The sequence below is a fragment of the Arachis ipaensis genome, chromosome B1 (assembly GCF_059453495.1).
Source record: "Arachis ipaensis isolate K30076 ecotype BB chromosome B1, ASM5945349v1, whole genome shotgun sequence".
In the NCBI taxonomy this organism is placed as follows: domain Eukaryota; kingdom Viridiplantae; phylum Streptophyta; class Magnoliopsida; order Fabales; family Fabaceae; genus Arachis; species Arachis ipaensis.
Genome location: NC_142436.1, coordinates 53,737,872 through 53,754,642, shown reverse-complemented (window position 1 = coordinate 53,754,642; position 16,771 = coordinate 53,737,872). Strand labels below are relative to the sequence as shown.

The window sequence follows — 16,771 nt, the reverse complement described above, 5'->3', positions numbered from 1 at the left end:
ACTGCAAGTTTCATGGACTTCCATCTGAAGATCCTTTTCAGTTCTTAACTGAATTTTTGCAGATCTGTGATACTGTTAAGACTAATGGAGTAGATCCTGAAGTCTACAGGCTCATACTTTTCCCTTTTGCTGTAAGAGACAGAGCTAGAGTGTGGTTGGACTCTCAACCCAAAGATAGCCTGAACTCTTGGGATAAGCTGGTCACAGCTTTCTTAGCCAAGTTCTTTCCTCCTCAAAAGCTGAGCAAGCTTAGAGTGGATGTTCAAACCTTCAGACAGGAAGAAGGTGAATCCCTCTATGAAGCTTGGGAGAGATACAAGCAACTGACCAAAAAGTATCCTTCTGACATGCTTTCAGAATGGACCATCCTGGATATATTCTACGATGGTCTGTCTGAATTAGCTAAGATGTCATTGGATACTTCTGCAGGTGGATCTATTCACCTAAAGAAAACGCCTGCAGAAGCTCAAGAACTCATTGATATGGTTGCTAATAACCAGTTCATGTACACTTCTGAGAGGAATCCTGTGAGCAATGGGACGCCTCAGAAGAAGGGAGTTCTTGAAATTGATACTCTGAATGCCATATTGGCTCAGAATAAAATATTGACTCAGCAAGTCAATATGATTTCTCAGAGTCTGAATGGAATGCAAGCTGCACCCAACAGTACTCAAGAGGCTTCTTATGAAGAAGAAGCTTATGATCCTGAGAACCCTGCAATAGCAGAGGTGAATTACATGGGTGAACCATATGGAAACACCTATAATCCCTCATGGAGAAATCACCCAAATCTCTCATGGAAGGATCAAAAGCCTCAACAAGGCTTTAATAATGGTAGAAGAAACAGGTTTAGCAATAGCAAGCCTTTTCCATCATCCACTCAGCAACAGACAGAGAACTCTGAACAAAATACTTCTAATTTAGCAAACTTAGTCTCTGATCTATCTAAGGCCACTGTAAGTTTCATGAATGAAACAAGGTCCTCAATTAAAAATTTGGAGGCACAAGTAGGCCAGCTGAGTAAAAGGATCACTGAAATCCCTCCTAGTACTCTCCCAGGCAATACAGAAGAAAATCCAAAAGGAGAGTGCAAGGCCATTGAATTAACCATCATGGCCGAACCCACAAGAGAGGAGAAGGACATGAATCCCAAGGAGGAAGACCTCCTGGGACGTCCAGTGATCAATAAGGAGCTTCCCTCTGAGGAACCAAAGGAATCTGAGACTCATCTAGAGACCATAGAGATTCCATTGAACCTCCTTATGCCATTCATGAGCTCTGATGAGTATTCTTCTTCTGAAGAGAATGAAGATGTTACTGAAGAGCAAGTTGCCAAGTTCCTTGGTGCAATCATGAAGCTGAATACCAATTTATTTGGTATTGAGACTTGGAAAGATGAACCTCCCTTGTTCACCAATAAACTAAATGCATTGGATCAACTGAGATTGCCTCAGAAGAAACAGGATCCTGGAAAGTTCCTGTTACCTTGTACCATAGGCACCATGACCTTTGAGAAGGCTCTGTGTGACCTTGGTTCAGGGATAAACCTCATGCCCCTCTCTGTAATAGAGAAACTGGGAATCTTTGGGGTGCAAGCTGCTAAAATATCATTAGAGATGGCAGACAATTCAAGAAAACAGGCTTATGGACAAGTAGAGGACGTGTTAGTAAAGGTTGAAGGCCTTTACATCCCTGCTGATTTCATAGTCGTATATACTGGGAAGGATGAGGATGAATCCATCATCCTTGGAAGACCCTTCCTAGCCACAGCAAGAGCTGTGATTGATGTTGACAGAGGCAAATTAGTCCTTCAATTGAATGGGGACTCCTTTGAGTTTAAAACTCAAGGACATCCTTCTGTAAACATGGAAAAGAGGCACAGTAAGCTTCTCTCAAAACAGAGTCAACCAGAGCCCCCACAGTCAAACTCTAAGTTTGGTGTTGGGAGGCCACAACCAAACTCTAAGTTTGGTGTTGAACTCCCATATCCAAACTCTAAGTTTGGTGTTGGGGAGTTTCAACAATGCTCTGAACATCTGTGAGGCTCCATGAGAGCCTACTGTCAAGCTATTGACATTAAAGAAGCGCTTGTTGGGAGGCAACCCAATTTTTATTTATCTAATTTTTATTTTCATTGTTTTTCATGTTTTATTAGGTCCATGATCATGTGGAGTCACAAAATAAATATAAAAATTGAAAACGGAATAAAAAACAGCAGAAAAAAAATCACACCCTGGAGGAAGACCTTACTGGCGTTTAAACGCCAGTAAGAAGCATTTGGCTGGCGTTCAACGCCAGAACAGAGCATGGTTCTGGCGCTGAACGCCCAAAATGGGCAGCATCTGGGCGTTTGAGCGCCAGAATTGCACCCTGGAGAAGAGCTGGCGCTGAACGCCCAGAACAAGCATAGTTTTGGCGTTCAACGCCAGAAATGGGCAACAAATGGGCGTTCAACGCTCAGAACAAGCACCAATCTGGCGTTGAACGCCCAGAGTTGTGTGCAAGGGTATATTGCATGCCTAATTTGGTGCAAGGTTATAAATCCTTGAACACCTCAGGATCTGTGGACCCCACAGGATCACCTCAGGATCTGTGAACCCCACAGGATCCCCACCTACCTCCACTCACTTCTTCTCACCCCTCTTTCACACAATCCCATAAACACTCTTCCCCAAAACTCTTCACCAATCACCTCAATCTCTCTTCCCTATCACTACTTCACCACTCACATCCATCCACTCTTCCCCATAAACCTACCTCATAAACCCCACCTACCTTCAAAATTCAAAATCAATTTCCCACCCAAAACCCACCCTTATGGCCGAACCTTACCCCCCCTCCCTTCCCTATATAAGCCCTCCATTCTTCCTCATTTTCACACAACACAACCCTCTCTTCTCTTCTTGGCCGAATACACCTTTTCCTCCTCTCCTTCATATTTTCTTCTTCTTCTTCTTCATCTATTCTTTCTTCTCTTGCTCGAGGGCGAGTAATATTCTAAGTTTGGTGTGGTAAAAGCATAAGCTTTTTGTTTTTCCATTACCATTGATGGCACCTAAGACCGGAGAATCCTCTAGAAAAGGGAAAGGAAAGACAAAAGCTTCCACCTCCGAGTCATGGGAGATGGAAAGGTTCATCTCCAAAGCTCATCAAGACCACTTCTATGATGTTGTGGCCAAGAAGAAAGTGATCCCCGAGGTCCCTTTCAAGCTCAAGAGAAATGAGTATCCGGAGATCCGACATGAAATCCAAAGAAGAGGTTGGGAAGTTCTAACAAACCCCATCCAACAAGTCGGCATCCTAATGGTTCAAGAGTTCTATGCCAATGCATGGATCACTAAGAACCATGATCAAAGTAAGAACCCGAATCCAAAGAATTATATTACAATGGTTCGGGGAAAATACTTAGATTTGAGTCCGGAAAATGTGAGGTTGGCATTCAACTTGCCTATGATGCAAGGAGATGCACGCCCCTACACTAGAAGGGTCAACTTTAATCAAAGGTTGGACCAAGTCCTCATGGACATATGTGTGGAAGGAGCTCAATGGAAGATTGACTCCAAAGGCAAGCCGGTTCAACTAAGAAGATTGGTCCTCAAGCCTGTAGCTAGAGGATGATTAGAGTTCATCCAACGCTCCATCATCCCCACTAGCAACCGATCTGAAGTTACTGTGGATCGGGCCATTATGATTCATAGCATCATGATTGGAGAGGAAGTAGAAGTTCATGAAGTCATCTCCCTTGAACTCTACAAAATAGCCGAAAAGTCCTCTCCCTGGGCAAGGCTAGCTTTTCCTCATCTTATTTGCCATCTATGTTACTTAGCTGGAGCTTCCATAGAAGGAGACATTCCCATTGAGGAAAAGAAGCCCATCACTAAGAAAAGGATGGAGCAAGTAAGAGAGCCCATTCATGGATCTCAAGAGATGCATGAAGCTCATCACCATGAGATCCCGGAGATGCCTCAAATGCATCTTCCTCCACAAAACTATTGGGAGCAAATCAACACCTCCCTAGGAGAATTAAGTTCCAACATGGGACAATTAAGGGTGGAACATCAAGAGCACTCTATCATCCTTCATGAAATTAGAGAAGATCAAAAAGCAATGAGGGAGGAGCAACAAAGACAAGGAAGAGACATAGAAGAGCTCAAAAACATCATTGGTTCCTCAAGAAGGAAACGCCACCATCACTAAGGTGGACTCATTCCTTGTTCTTACATTCTCTATTTTTCGTTCTCTATGTTAAGTGCTTATCTAAGTTTGTGTCTTATTACATGATCATTAGTAATTAGTAACTATGTCTTAAAGTTATGAATGTCCTATGAATCCATCACCTCTCTTAAATGAAAAATGTTTTAATTCAAAAGAACAAGAAGTACATGAGTTTCGAATTTATCTTTGAACTTAGTTTAATTATTTTGATGTGGTGACAATGCTTCTTGTTTTCTGAATGAATGCTTGAACAGTGCATATGTCTTTTGAAGTTGTTGTTCATGAATGTTAAATATGTTGGCTCTTGAAAGAATGATGACAAGGAGACATGTTATTTGATAATCTGAAAAATCATAAAAATGATTCTTGAAGCAAGAAAAAGCAGTGAATACAAAAGCTTGCAGAAAAAAATAGCGAAAAAAAAGAGAGAAAAAAGAGAGAAAAAGCAAGCAGAAAAAGCCAAAAGCTCTTAAAACCAAGAGGCAAGAGCAAAAAGTCAGTAACCCATAAAACCAAAAGGCAAGGGTAAATAAAAAGGATCCCAAGGCTTTGAGCGTCAGTCGATAGGAGGGCCTAAAGGAATAAAATCCTGGCCTAAGCGGCTAAACCAAGCTGTCCTAACCATGTGCTTGTGGCGTGAAGGTGTCAAGTGAAAACTTGAGACTGAGCAGTTAAAGTCAAGGTCCAAAGCAAAAAAAGAGTGTGCTTAAGAACCCTGGACACCTCTAATTGGGGAGTTTAGCAAAGCTGAGTCACAATCTGAAAAAGGTTCACCCAGTTATGTATCTGTGGCATTTATGTATCCGGTGGTAATACTGGAAAACAAAGTGCTTAGGGCCATGGCCAAGACTCATAAAGTAGCTGTGTTCAAGAATCAACATACTGAACTAGGAGAATCAATAACACTATCTGAACTCTGAGTTCCTATAGATGCCAATCATTCTGAACCTCAATGGATAAAGTGAGATGCCAAAACTATTCAAGAGGCAAAAAGCTACAAGTCCCGCTCATCTGATTGGAGCTATGTTTCATTGATAGTTTGGAATTTATAGTATATTCTCTTCTTTTTATCCTATTTTATTTTCAGTTACTTGGGGACAAGCAACAATTTAAGTTTGGTGTTGTGATGAGCGAATAATTTATACGCTTTTTGGCATTGTTTTTAGTATGTTTTTAGTAGAATCTAGTTACTTTTAGGGATGTTTTCATTAGTTTTTATGTTAAATTCACATTTCTGGACTTTACTATGAGTTTGTGTGTTTTTCTATGAATTCAGGTGTTTTCTGGCTGAAATTGAGGGACTTGAGCAAAAATCAGATTCAGAGGTTGAAGAAGGACTGCTGATGCTGTTGGATTCTGACCTCCCTGCACTCAAAGTGGATTTTTTGGAGCTACAGAACTCAAAATGGCGCGCTTTTAATTGCGTTGGAAAGTAGACATCCAGGGCTTTCCAGCAATATATAATAGTCCATACTTTGGCCGAGTTTAGATGACGTAAAAGGGCGTTGAACGCCAGTTCTACGCTGCTGTCTGGAGTTAAACGCCAGAAACACGTCACAAGCCAGAGTTGAACGCCAGAAATACGTTACAAACTGGCGTTCAACTCCAAGATTGACCTCTACACGTGTAACATTCAAGCTCAGCCCAAGCACACACCAAGTGGGCCCCGGAAGTGGATTTATGCATCAATTACTTACTTCTGTAAACCCTAGTAACTAGTTTAGTATAAATAGGACTTTTTACTATTGTATTAGACATCTTTGATCAGTTTTATTCTACTTAGACTTTCATGGGGGCTGGCCATTCGGCCATGCCTGGACCATTATCACTTATGTATTTTCATACGGTAGAGTTTCTGCACTCCATAGATTAAGGTGTGGAGCTCTGCTGTTCCTCAAAGATTAATGCAAAGTACTACTGTTTTCTATTCAATTCAACTTATTCCGCTTCTAAGATATTCATTCGCACTTCAACCTGAATGTGATGAACATGACAATCATCATCATTCCCCCACGAACGCGTGCCTGACAACCACTTCCGTTCTACCTTAGATTGAATGAGTATCTCTTGGATCTCTTAATCAGAATCTTCGTGGTATAAGCTAGATTGATGGCGGCATTCATGAGAGTCCGGAAAGTCTAAACCTTGTCTGTGGTATTCCGAGTAGGACTCTGAGATTGAATGACTGTGACGAACTTCAAACTCGTGAGTGCTGGGCGTAGTGACAGACGCAAAAGGAGGGTGAATCCTATTCTAGTATGATCGAGAACCTCAGATGATTAGCTGTGCTGTGACAGAGCATTTGGACCATTTTCACAAGAGGATGGGATGCAGCCATTGACAAGGGTGATGCCTCCAGACGATTAGCCATGCAGTGACAGTGCATTGGACCATTTTCCAAAGAGGATAAAAAGTAGCCATTGACAACGGTGATGTCCTTACATAAAGCCAGCCATGGAAAGGAGTAAGACTGATTGGATGAAGACAGCAGGAAAGTAGAGGTTCAGAGGAACAAACGCATCTCTATACCTTTATCTGAAATTCTCACCAATGATATACATAAGTATTTCTATCTTTACTCTCTGTTTATTTTATTATATATTTTTGAAAACTCCATAACTATTTTATATCCACCTGACTGAGATCTACAAGGTGACCATAGCTTGTTTCATACCAACAATCTCCGTGGGATCGACCCTTACTCACGTAAGGTTTATTACTTGGACGACCCAGTGCACTTGCTGGTTAGTTGTATCGAAGTTGTGAATGAAAAACAATTTATTAAGACGTGCGTACAGAGTTTTTGCTGCCGTTGCCTGAGATCACAATTTTGTGCACCACTAAGTCAGAGAGGCTCTGCTTAGAATTCTCTGTCTGTTGTTCAGAAGGTGATGGAGAAGGCTTGCTATTGCCAAACCTATTTCTCCCACCATTATTATTATTGAAGCTTTGATTAGGCTTCTGTTGATCCTTCCATGAGAAATTAGGATGATTCCTCCATGAAAGATTGTAAGTGTTTCCATAGGATTCTCCCATGTAATTCACTTCTTCCATTGAAGTTGGAAGTTGGTGCAGTAAAGTCACCAAGCACCTTCCTTGCATCTCCACTATTGTTGTTGGGTTCGGCTGCCATGTCTACCTCTTTTTCAAAAATTTCTGTCAGGTCCTCTCTGGAGTATTGTGCTTTAGCTTCTCTTAGCTTCCTCTTCAGAGTCCTTTCAGGTTCAGGATCAGTTTCAACAAGAATGTCTTTATCTCTGTTTCTGCTCATACGAAAAAGAAGAGAACAGAAAAAGAAGAAGAATCCTCTATGTCACAATATAGAGATTTCTTTATGTGAGTAGAAGAGTAGAAGAATGAGGTAGAGAGAGAATGAAGAGAATTCGAACACAGAGAGAAGGAGAGGGTTCGAATTTTAATCAGAATAGAAGTGTTAGTAATTAAATAAAATAAATAGAAGGAGATGAGAGAGAGAAGAATTTCGAATTTTAAAAAGAGGGAGAAGGAAAATATTTTTATTTTTTATTTTATTTATGAGTTAGAATTCGAATTTATTAAAAAAATAAAATAAAATTAGAATTTAAAACAATTAGTTAAAAAAAGAATTTTGAAAAAATTGTTAGTGGTTTTCGAAAATTAGAGAGAGAGAAAAATGGTTAGGTGGTTTTGAAAAAGATAAGAAATAGTAAAACAAACAAAGAGTCAATTAGTTAATTGAAAAAGATTTGAAAATTAATTTTGAAAAGATAAGAAGTTAGAAAAGGATTTTGAAATTAAATTTTGAAAAAGATATGATTGAAATCTATTTTGAAAAAGATTTGAAAAGGAAATTAAAAAGATTTGATTTTTGAAAATAAAGTTGATTACTTGACTAACAAGAAACTAAAAGATATGATTCTAGAATTTAAAGATTGATCCTTTCTTAATAGGCAAGTAACAACTTGAAAATTTTTTGACTCAAAACATTAAATGTTAGCAATAATTTTGAAAATATGAAATAAAATAAGAAAAAGATTTTGAAAATTAATTTTAGAATTTTCGAAAAACATGAAAGAAAAATGAAAAAGATTTCATTTTGAAAAAGATTTGAAAAGATAGAATTTTTAATTTGAAATTATGACTTGACTAATAAGAAACAACTAAACTAAAAAAAATTTGGCTATATTAATCTAGAATTTCGAAATTTATGAGTAAAATAAGGGAAATATATTATTTTTTATTTTTGAATTTTTAATAAGGAGAGAGAAAAACATCAAAATGAAACAAAACATAAAAAATTAAGATCAAAACAACTAATGCATGCAAGAACACTTTGAATGTTAAGATGAACACCAAGAACACTTTGAAGATCATGATGAACATCAAGAACATATTTTTTAAAAAATTTTAAGAAAATAAAGACATGCAAGACACCAAACTTAAAAATTTTTAAACTTTAGACACTAATAATTCTAAAATGCATATGAAAAATAAGAAAAGGCACAAAACAAGAAAAATTAAAGATCAAACAAGGAAAATCATCAAGAACAATTTGAAGATCAATGAAGAACACATGATGAATTTTCGAAAATTTTAAGAAAATTTAAAAAGATGCAAATGACACCGAACTTAAAATTTGACACTAGACTCAAACAAGAAACATAAAATTTTTGGTTTTTATGGTTTTATTAATTTTTTTGTATTTTTCGAAAACTATATTATTATTATTTTTTTATTTTTTTTTTTGAATTTTTTGAAAATAAAAATAAAAAGCTAAAACATAAAATAAAATTACCTAATCTAAGCAACAAGATGAACCGTCAGTTGTCCAAACTCGAACAATCCCCGATAACGGTGCCAAAAACTTGGTGTGGGAAATCGTGATTCACACTTTTCACATCTCCGCACAACTAACCAGCAAGTGCACTGTGTTGTCCAAGTAATACCTTATGTGAGCAAGGGTCGATCCCACGGAGATTGTCGGCTTGAAGCAAGCTATGGTCATCTTGTAAATTTCAGTCAGGCGGATTCAAATAGTTATAAGGTTTTGATAATTAAAAGAAATAAAACATAAAATAAGATAAGGGTACTTATGTAGTTCATTGGTGGGAATTTCAGATAAGCGTCTGGAGATGCTTTGTTGCTTCTGAACCTCTGCTTTCCTATTGTCTTCTTCCAACCATGCGTTACTTCCTTCCATGGCAAGCTGTAGGATCTTCTCAGTGAAAATGGTCCTCTACGATTTCTGCATGGCTAATCAACTGTCATATTTCTCATCTCGGATAAAAAATACCAGGTACAGCTACCGCATGGCTAATCATCTGTCGGTTCCCGCTAGCGTCGGAATAGGATCCATTGATCCTTTTGCACACTGTCACTTGTGCCCAACATTCGTAGGTTTGAAGCTCGTCACAATCATCCCTTCCCAGATCCTACTCGGAATACCACAGACAAGGTTTAGACTTTCCGGATCCCAAAAATGCTACCAATTGGTTCTAGCCTATACCACGAAGATACTAATCTCACGGACTCGATCCGTGTATTAGATATCCAAGAGATACGCACTCAAGTTGTCGCCCAATGACTACGTTGAGCTCAGATAGAACGGAAGTGGTTGTCAGTCACACGTTCATAAAATTGAGAATAATGATGAGTGTCACGGATGATATCATTCTCCAGATTGAAGTACAAGTGAGTATCTTAGAGAAGAAGTAGGCGTGAATTGAATAGAAAAATAATAGTACTTGCATTAATTCATGAAGAACAACAGAGCTTCACACCTTAATCTATGGGGTGTAGAAACTCCACCGTAGAAAATACATAAGTGAAAAAAGTCTAGGCATGGCCGTGAGGCCAGCCTCCAAAACGTGATGTGATGATAAAGTATGCGAATACAATAGTAAAAAGTGCTATTTATACTAAATTAGCTACTAGGGATTATAGAAAATAAGTAACTAAGTGCAGATAGTGCAGAAATCCACTTCCAGGGCCCACTTGGTGTGTGCTTGGGCTGAGCATTGAAGCTTTCACATGCATAGGCTGTTCTTGGAGTTAAACGCCAGCTTGGGTGCCAGTTTGGGCGTTTAACTCCAACTCTGGTGCCAGTTTGGGCATTTTACGCCAGAAAGTTTTAGGCTGGCTTTGGACGCCAGTTTGGGCCATCAAATCTCGGGCAAAGTATAGACTATTATATATTTCTGGAAAGCTCATGATCTCTAATTTCCAACGCAATTAATAGTATGCCAATTGGGCTTCTGTAGCTCCAGAAAATCTACTTCGAGTGTAGGAGGGTCAGAATCCAACAGCATCTGCAGTCTTTTTTCAGCCTCTGAATCAGATTTTTGCTCAGGTCCCTCAATTTCAGCCAGAAAATACCTGAAATCATAGAAAAACACACAAACTCATAGTAAAGTCCAGAAATGTGATTTTTGAATAAAAACTAATAAAAATATAATAAAAAGTAACTAAAACATACTAAAAACTATGTAAAAACAATGCCAAAAAGGGTATAAATTATCCGCTCATCAATAATCCCTCTACCACACCAAACACATGGTCCTCATGGGGAAAGGCCATCGGGAAACCCCCACTCAAGGAAAATCCACTTGGAGATCTACCATCTTGAAGACGAGGAGCCTCCTCAAACAGCAGAGATATTAGGCCTAGTCCATGGTCAACGGAATCGACTAGAACAGCTGGAGCACAAGGCTGAACGACAACGGAAAGCAGAGCGGGAACTACAAAGAGAAGTAAGACGACGAAGGGAGCTATAAAAAAAACTCTTGATGTTGGAGGCCTACCTTCGAAACCGAAGTAATCAAACAGATCGAGAAGAAAGCCCCCTAGGTGGAGAAGACCCATTCATAGAAGAGATTATGCGGGCTAAAGTTCTTAGGAACTTCAAAACCCAATATGGATCTCTATGACGGGATGACCAATCCAAGACATCATCTCATCAACTTTAAAAGCCGGATGTACCTAGCTGACGCCTCCGACGCCACCCGTTGCAAAGCTTTCCTGACCACTTTGAGCAAAGCAGCAATGAAGTGGTTTGATAACTTATCCTTAGGTCGGTAACTAGCTTCGATGACCTGGCAAGGAAGTTTTTGACCAGATTCTCCATTCAATAGGATAAAAAAACACACCCCAAGCTTGTTAGAAGTTAAACAAGAGGTCAGAAAAACCCTTTGAGATTACATTGAAAGGTTCAACAAGGCATGCTTGGAGATTCAAAATCTACCCACTGAAGCTGTGATCAAGGGCTTAGTCAATGGCCTTAGAGAGTCATTCTCTCAGTCAATATCCAAGCGGCACCCAGTTTCTCTGAATGAAGTCCAAGAAAGAGCAGAGAAGTACATTAACATGGAGGAGAATTCCCGACTGAGGGAACCTTTCCCACGACCCAATCTGCCCTATCTACCTCGAGAAAAGGAAAAAGAACCCAAAAAAAGGAAGAACCAAACCCAGAAAAGCTTCGAAGATATCATAATTACACTCCCCTTAAAGTCTCTTTAGTGGACATTTATAGGGAAATATGCCACACAGAGAAGCTCCCACCTCCTCGTCCAATCAAGCACAAGAAGGCAGGAAGTCAGACAGAATACTGTGAGTACCGTAAGCTCTACAAACATTCCACCAACGAATGTTACGACTTGAAAAATGTCATAGAAAAGCTCGCCAAAGAAGGCCGGCTAGACAGGTACTTGGTCGATAGATCAGGCAACCCGAGGAAGAGAAGGAGGGAAGACGAGGAAGGACGACAAGAGCGTCCACCTCAGACCCCAAAGAGACATATACACATGATCAATAGAGGGTTTGCTGGAGAAGGAATGTCAAAATCATCACGAAAAAGGCATCTCAATGAGGTATACTAAGTCAGGAAGGAAAATAGACTACCCGACTTACCTACCATCTCGTTCATTAAAGATGACGCCCAAGGGATAACACCTGGGCATGATGATCCTGTAGTGATAACAATGATTCTCGCGAATGCAAACCTCTATAGAACCTTGATAGACCAGGGTAGCTTTGCGGACATCCTATTTAAACCTGCCTTCGACAAACTTGGGTTGGAAGAAAAAGACCTAAAAGCCTATCCAGACAACCTCTTTGGATTAGGAGATATGCCAATCCGATCCCTTGGGTATATCTCCTTATACACCACCTTTAGAAACGGTGCAAGGTCGAAGACATTAAGCATCATTTATATTGTGGTTGATGTAACCTTGGCATACAATGCCTTAGTAGGTCGGACCACCTTGAATTGACTTGCAACAATTGTCTCGACACCCCACCTTTGTATGAAGTTTCCCACAGCGGAAGGAATTGCCACTATTAAGGGGACCAAAAGCTAGCAAGTAAATTCTACAATGAAAGCCTTAATTTAAAAGGCAGTTCTGGGGGCAAAGAGGTCAACACAATTGAACTGGGAGGAGTCCGAACTCGAGAAGAATTGCGACCCCAACCTGGAGGCAAGGCAGAGGAAGTACAAATCGGAGACCACCCCGATAAAACAACAAATATCGGCACTAACCTGGAGAAAAACTTGAAGGAACAGCTCATTGAACTATTAAGGAATAATTCCGACCTCTTCGCCTGGAAAGCCTCCAACATGCCTGGCATAGATGCCAACCTGATGTCCCTTAAACTCGCAGTATACCCGGACTCCCGACTTATTCAAAAAAAGCGTCGGAAGCTCAGACCAGAAAGGACACAGGTCGTGGAGGAGCAAGTACAAGCCTTACTGGAAGCAGGATTCATAAATCATAAGGGAAATAAATTATCCATTGTGGCTAGCTAACGTCGTTTTGGTCAAGAAACAAAACAGAAAGTGGAGGATGTGTGTAGACTGCACCGACCTCAACAAAGCTTGTCCCAAGGACCCATACCATTTCCCTAGCATTGACGCTCTGGTTGACTCAGCCTTAGGCTACCGATATCTATCCTTTTAGACGCTTACTCATGATACAACCAAATACCGATGTACAAGCCAGATCAGGAAAAAACCTCCTTCAAAAATCTAAAAGCAAACTATTGCTATATAGTAATGCCTTTTAGGTTAAAAAATGTGGGGGCTACATACCAGTGACTAATGAACAAAGTATTTTCCTCTCACCTGAAAAAACTCATGGAAGCTGTACGTAGACGACATGCTTGTCAAAACCAAAGAGAATGCAATATTGTTGTCCGATCTCTCTGAGGTACTCTCCATAATAAGGAAGCATGAGATGTGGTTGAACCCCTCAAAATGTACCTTCGCAGTAGAAGCAAGAAAGTTATTGGGCTTCATCTTAACCCAAAGAAGTATAGAAGCAAAACCAGACAAATATCAGGCTATACTCAACATGAAGAGTCCGACTTGTGTTAAAGAGGTCCAACAATTCAATGGAAGGTTGGCAACTCTATCCCGATTCCTAGCCAGAGTAGCTCTGAAATCACTTCCCTTATACTCAATCCTAAGAAAAGGGAAGCAATTTGAGTGGACCCCAGAATGTGAGCAAGCCTTTCAGGACTTCAAGGCATTTCTAGGACAGTCCACCATACTTACCCGACCTATCAAAGGGGAAGAGCTTGTGCTGTACTTGGTAGTAGGAAGCTGAGCTATAGCATCATCCCTGATCCGAGAAGATGAAAAGGGTCAGCAACCTATCTATTTCGTCAGCAAAGCCCTATAGAGGGCAGAGTTGAACTATCGAAAGATAGAAAAGTTTGCTTATGCCCTTATCCTCACATCTCGAAGACTCCGACCTTACTTCCAGGCTCATACCATCAAAGTCCGCACTAATCAATCAATGAAACATATTTTACAAAAGATGGACTTGACAGGTCAGATGCTACAATGGGCTGTAGAACTATCCGAGTTCGACCTAAAGTACGAAGCTCAGACTTTAATTAGGTCACAATATCTTACTTACTTTGTCGCTGAGTACACAGAAAGCCCAGGAGATCCAACTACATGGAGCCTATATGTAGATGGGTCATCAAACAAAGCCAAAAGTGAGGCAGGTGTCATTTTAAAAAGTGATCAAGGGACTCGGATAGAACTCTCCCTAAGGTTCGAGTTTCCTACTTCTAACAACCAAGCAGAGTACGAGGCCTTACTCGCTGGCTTGAAGCTGGCCAAAGAAGTCGGGGAAGAAAGATTGATAGTGTTCAGCGACTCGCAAGTAATAACTTTGCAAATTAACGGCACCTATAAAGCCAATGATCCCACTATGAAGAAGTACTTAGACGAAGGCCGAGAGCAACTGACACACTTTTTAGAAGGAGAGATCCGACATATAGCCCGGGAATCCAATGCCCAAGCTGTTGCCCTCTTCAAATTAGCCAGCACCATGCCATGAGGCAACAATGGAAGTCTTATTTAGGAGACTCTGCAAACACCATCAATATCAAAATAGGAGGATAATTCAGAGGTATTGACTATATCCAATCAAAATCTAGGATGGATGACTCCTTGCAACTACCTCAAATTTGACGTCCTCTCCAAGAATGAAAAAGAAGCCAAAAGGCTCGTAAAAGAGGTGTAAAATTACACATTGGTCTACAATATTCTATACAAAAGAGGAATCTCAACACCCATCTTGAAATGCGTTCCGACCTCCAATACGAAGGAAGTCTTAGAGAATGTACACAGTGGTATATGTGAAAATCATTTGGGAGCTCAGTCACTGGCCAAAAAGGTGATCCGAGCTGGCTTATTTTGGCCGACCTTACAAAGGCAAGCGACTGAGTTTGTTAAGAAGTTCCCACCTTGCCAAAAACATGCCAACTTCCACATCGCGCCACCTAAGGAGCTTATCAGCGTTACTTCACCATGGCTATTTGCAAAATGGGGTCTCGATATGCTCGGACTATTTCCACAAGCATCAGGACAGTCAAACACCTCATAGTAATAATTGATTATTTCACCAAATGGATTGAAGCAAAGCCCTTAGCAACTATTACCGCCCAGAGAAGTTGGAAACTTTTGTATAAGAATATTGTCACAAGGTTTGGAGTTCTCCACTCCATCACCACGGACAATGGGACTCAATTCACCGACTCAACCTTCAGGAACCTGGTGGCCAACCTAAAAATAAAACATCAGTTCACATCAGTAGAGCACCCCTATGAAGCCGCCAACAAAGTTATACTGTCGGGTTAAAATGTAGATTACAAGATGCGAAAGGGCTTGGGCTGACGAGCTCCCTCAAGTCTTGTGGGCATATCGGACCACCCCACATTCTACAACGGGGAGTCACCCTTCCGACTTACTTATGGTATGGAAGTAATGATTCCCATAGAAGTAACTGAAGAATCACCTAGAGTCATATTCTACAACGAAAGAGCTAACTTTCAGGCACAAAAAGAAGAGCTCGATCTTCCCCCCAAAATCCGAGAAAGAGCCCGGATTAAGGAAGAAGCTCTAAAGCAAAGGATGGCTTTAAGATACAATCAAAAGGTGATCAAGAGGACCTTCACCACCAACGACCTAATCCTGATACGAAATGACATCAGAGTATAGAAATCAGGAGAAGGCAAACTGGCTGCTAATTGGAAGGGACCTTACAAAACAATCGAGTTCTTAAGCAAAGGTTACTACAAAGTATCCGACCTCCAAGGGCGAGAGCTCCCGAGGTCTTGGCATGCATGTAACCTAAGAAAATATTATAGCTAGACAACAAAACTTATGCACTGGTGTACTCTTTTTCCCCGGTTCTAGGGTTTTTTAACGTTGCACCATCACAGGGGTTACGGGTACTCAAACCCCTAGTACATAGATTTGTGTAAAGGAATTTTTTCTTTTTGACTATAATAAAAATTCCTACTTCTTTCTTCAAAGGTTTTCTAGTAAAAATGCATTAATTTAAGCTTGACAAATCACAAAAATCATTGCCCGGCCCAAGATTATCGGCAAGATGAAGCAACGAGGTATAAATTAATGTAAGAAGTTATATAAACAACTCGTGAAAGAAGACCTCAATCATAAGGCCGAGTAAAAATGAGCTGTAGAAGTAACTTAACAAAGACCGACTACTCGAAGTCAGGACTATGAAAGGAAACTCATAACCTAACAAAGTTGCCGGAATCTAAAATCAAGAAAACTATACAAAACCTAGCTTGATTTAAAAAGTAGAAAGGTTCTTAAAGAAGGTAGCTTGAAACTACTTTCATAAAGTTGTTAAAAAAGCAACTAAAACAAAAAAGAAAGCTACTTTATATAGATTGTGGAGAAAGCAAAATATATAGTAAAGTGTTCAGAGAACCTATCAACTATTATAAAATTAAGTGTTATAAGGACCCACAAGTCGGGACCTTCCAAACATCCAAGACAAAGTAAAGAGAATTTAAGATTCCTCCACAAGAAGTGGATTGAGATCCTCGCCCGTAGCAGCATCTTTTCCCTTGACAGGAGAGGATGAAGGAAGCACAAAAACTGGCACCGCTGGAATAGCAGTGGAAGGTGAAGGAGAGGGCTCCACATTGACGACCTCGGGCTGAACCTTGGGTCGAACCTCAGAAGCTTAACCAACCTGGGGAGCAGAAGTCTTCAGATTGAGAGGAGGCCCCTCATCCTCATCAGGGGCCGACACTA

General features: G+C 40.2%; 1 non-coding gene across 1 annotated transcript; it reads right to left on the bottom strand.

Annotated features, from left to right (window-relative positions):
* Nucleotides 1-245: 245 nt before the first annotated feature.
* On the bottom strand, nucleotides 246-353 carry LOC148576599 (small nucleolar RNA R71). Its single transcript, XR_015904144.1, has one exon. It is a non-coding gene; the product is annotated as a small nucleolar RNA R71 (small nucleolar RNA).
* Between the last annotated feature and the right edge of the window lie 16,418 nt (nucleotides 354-16,771).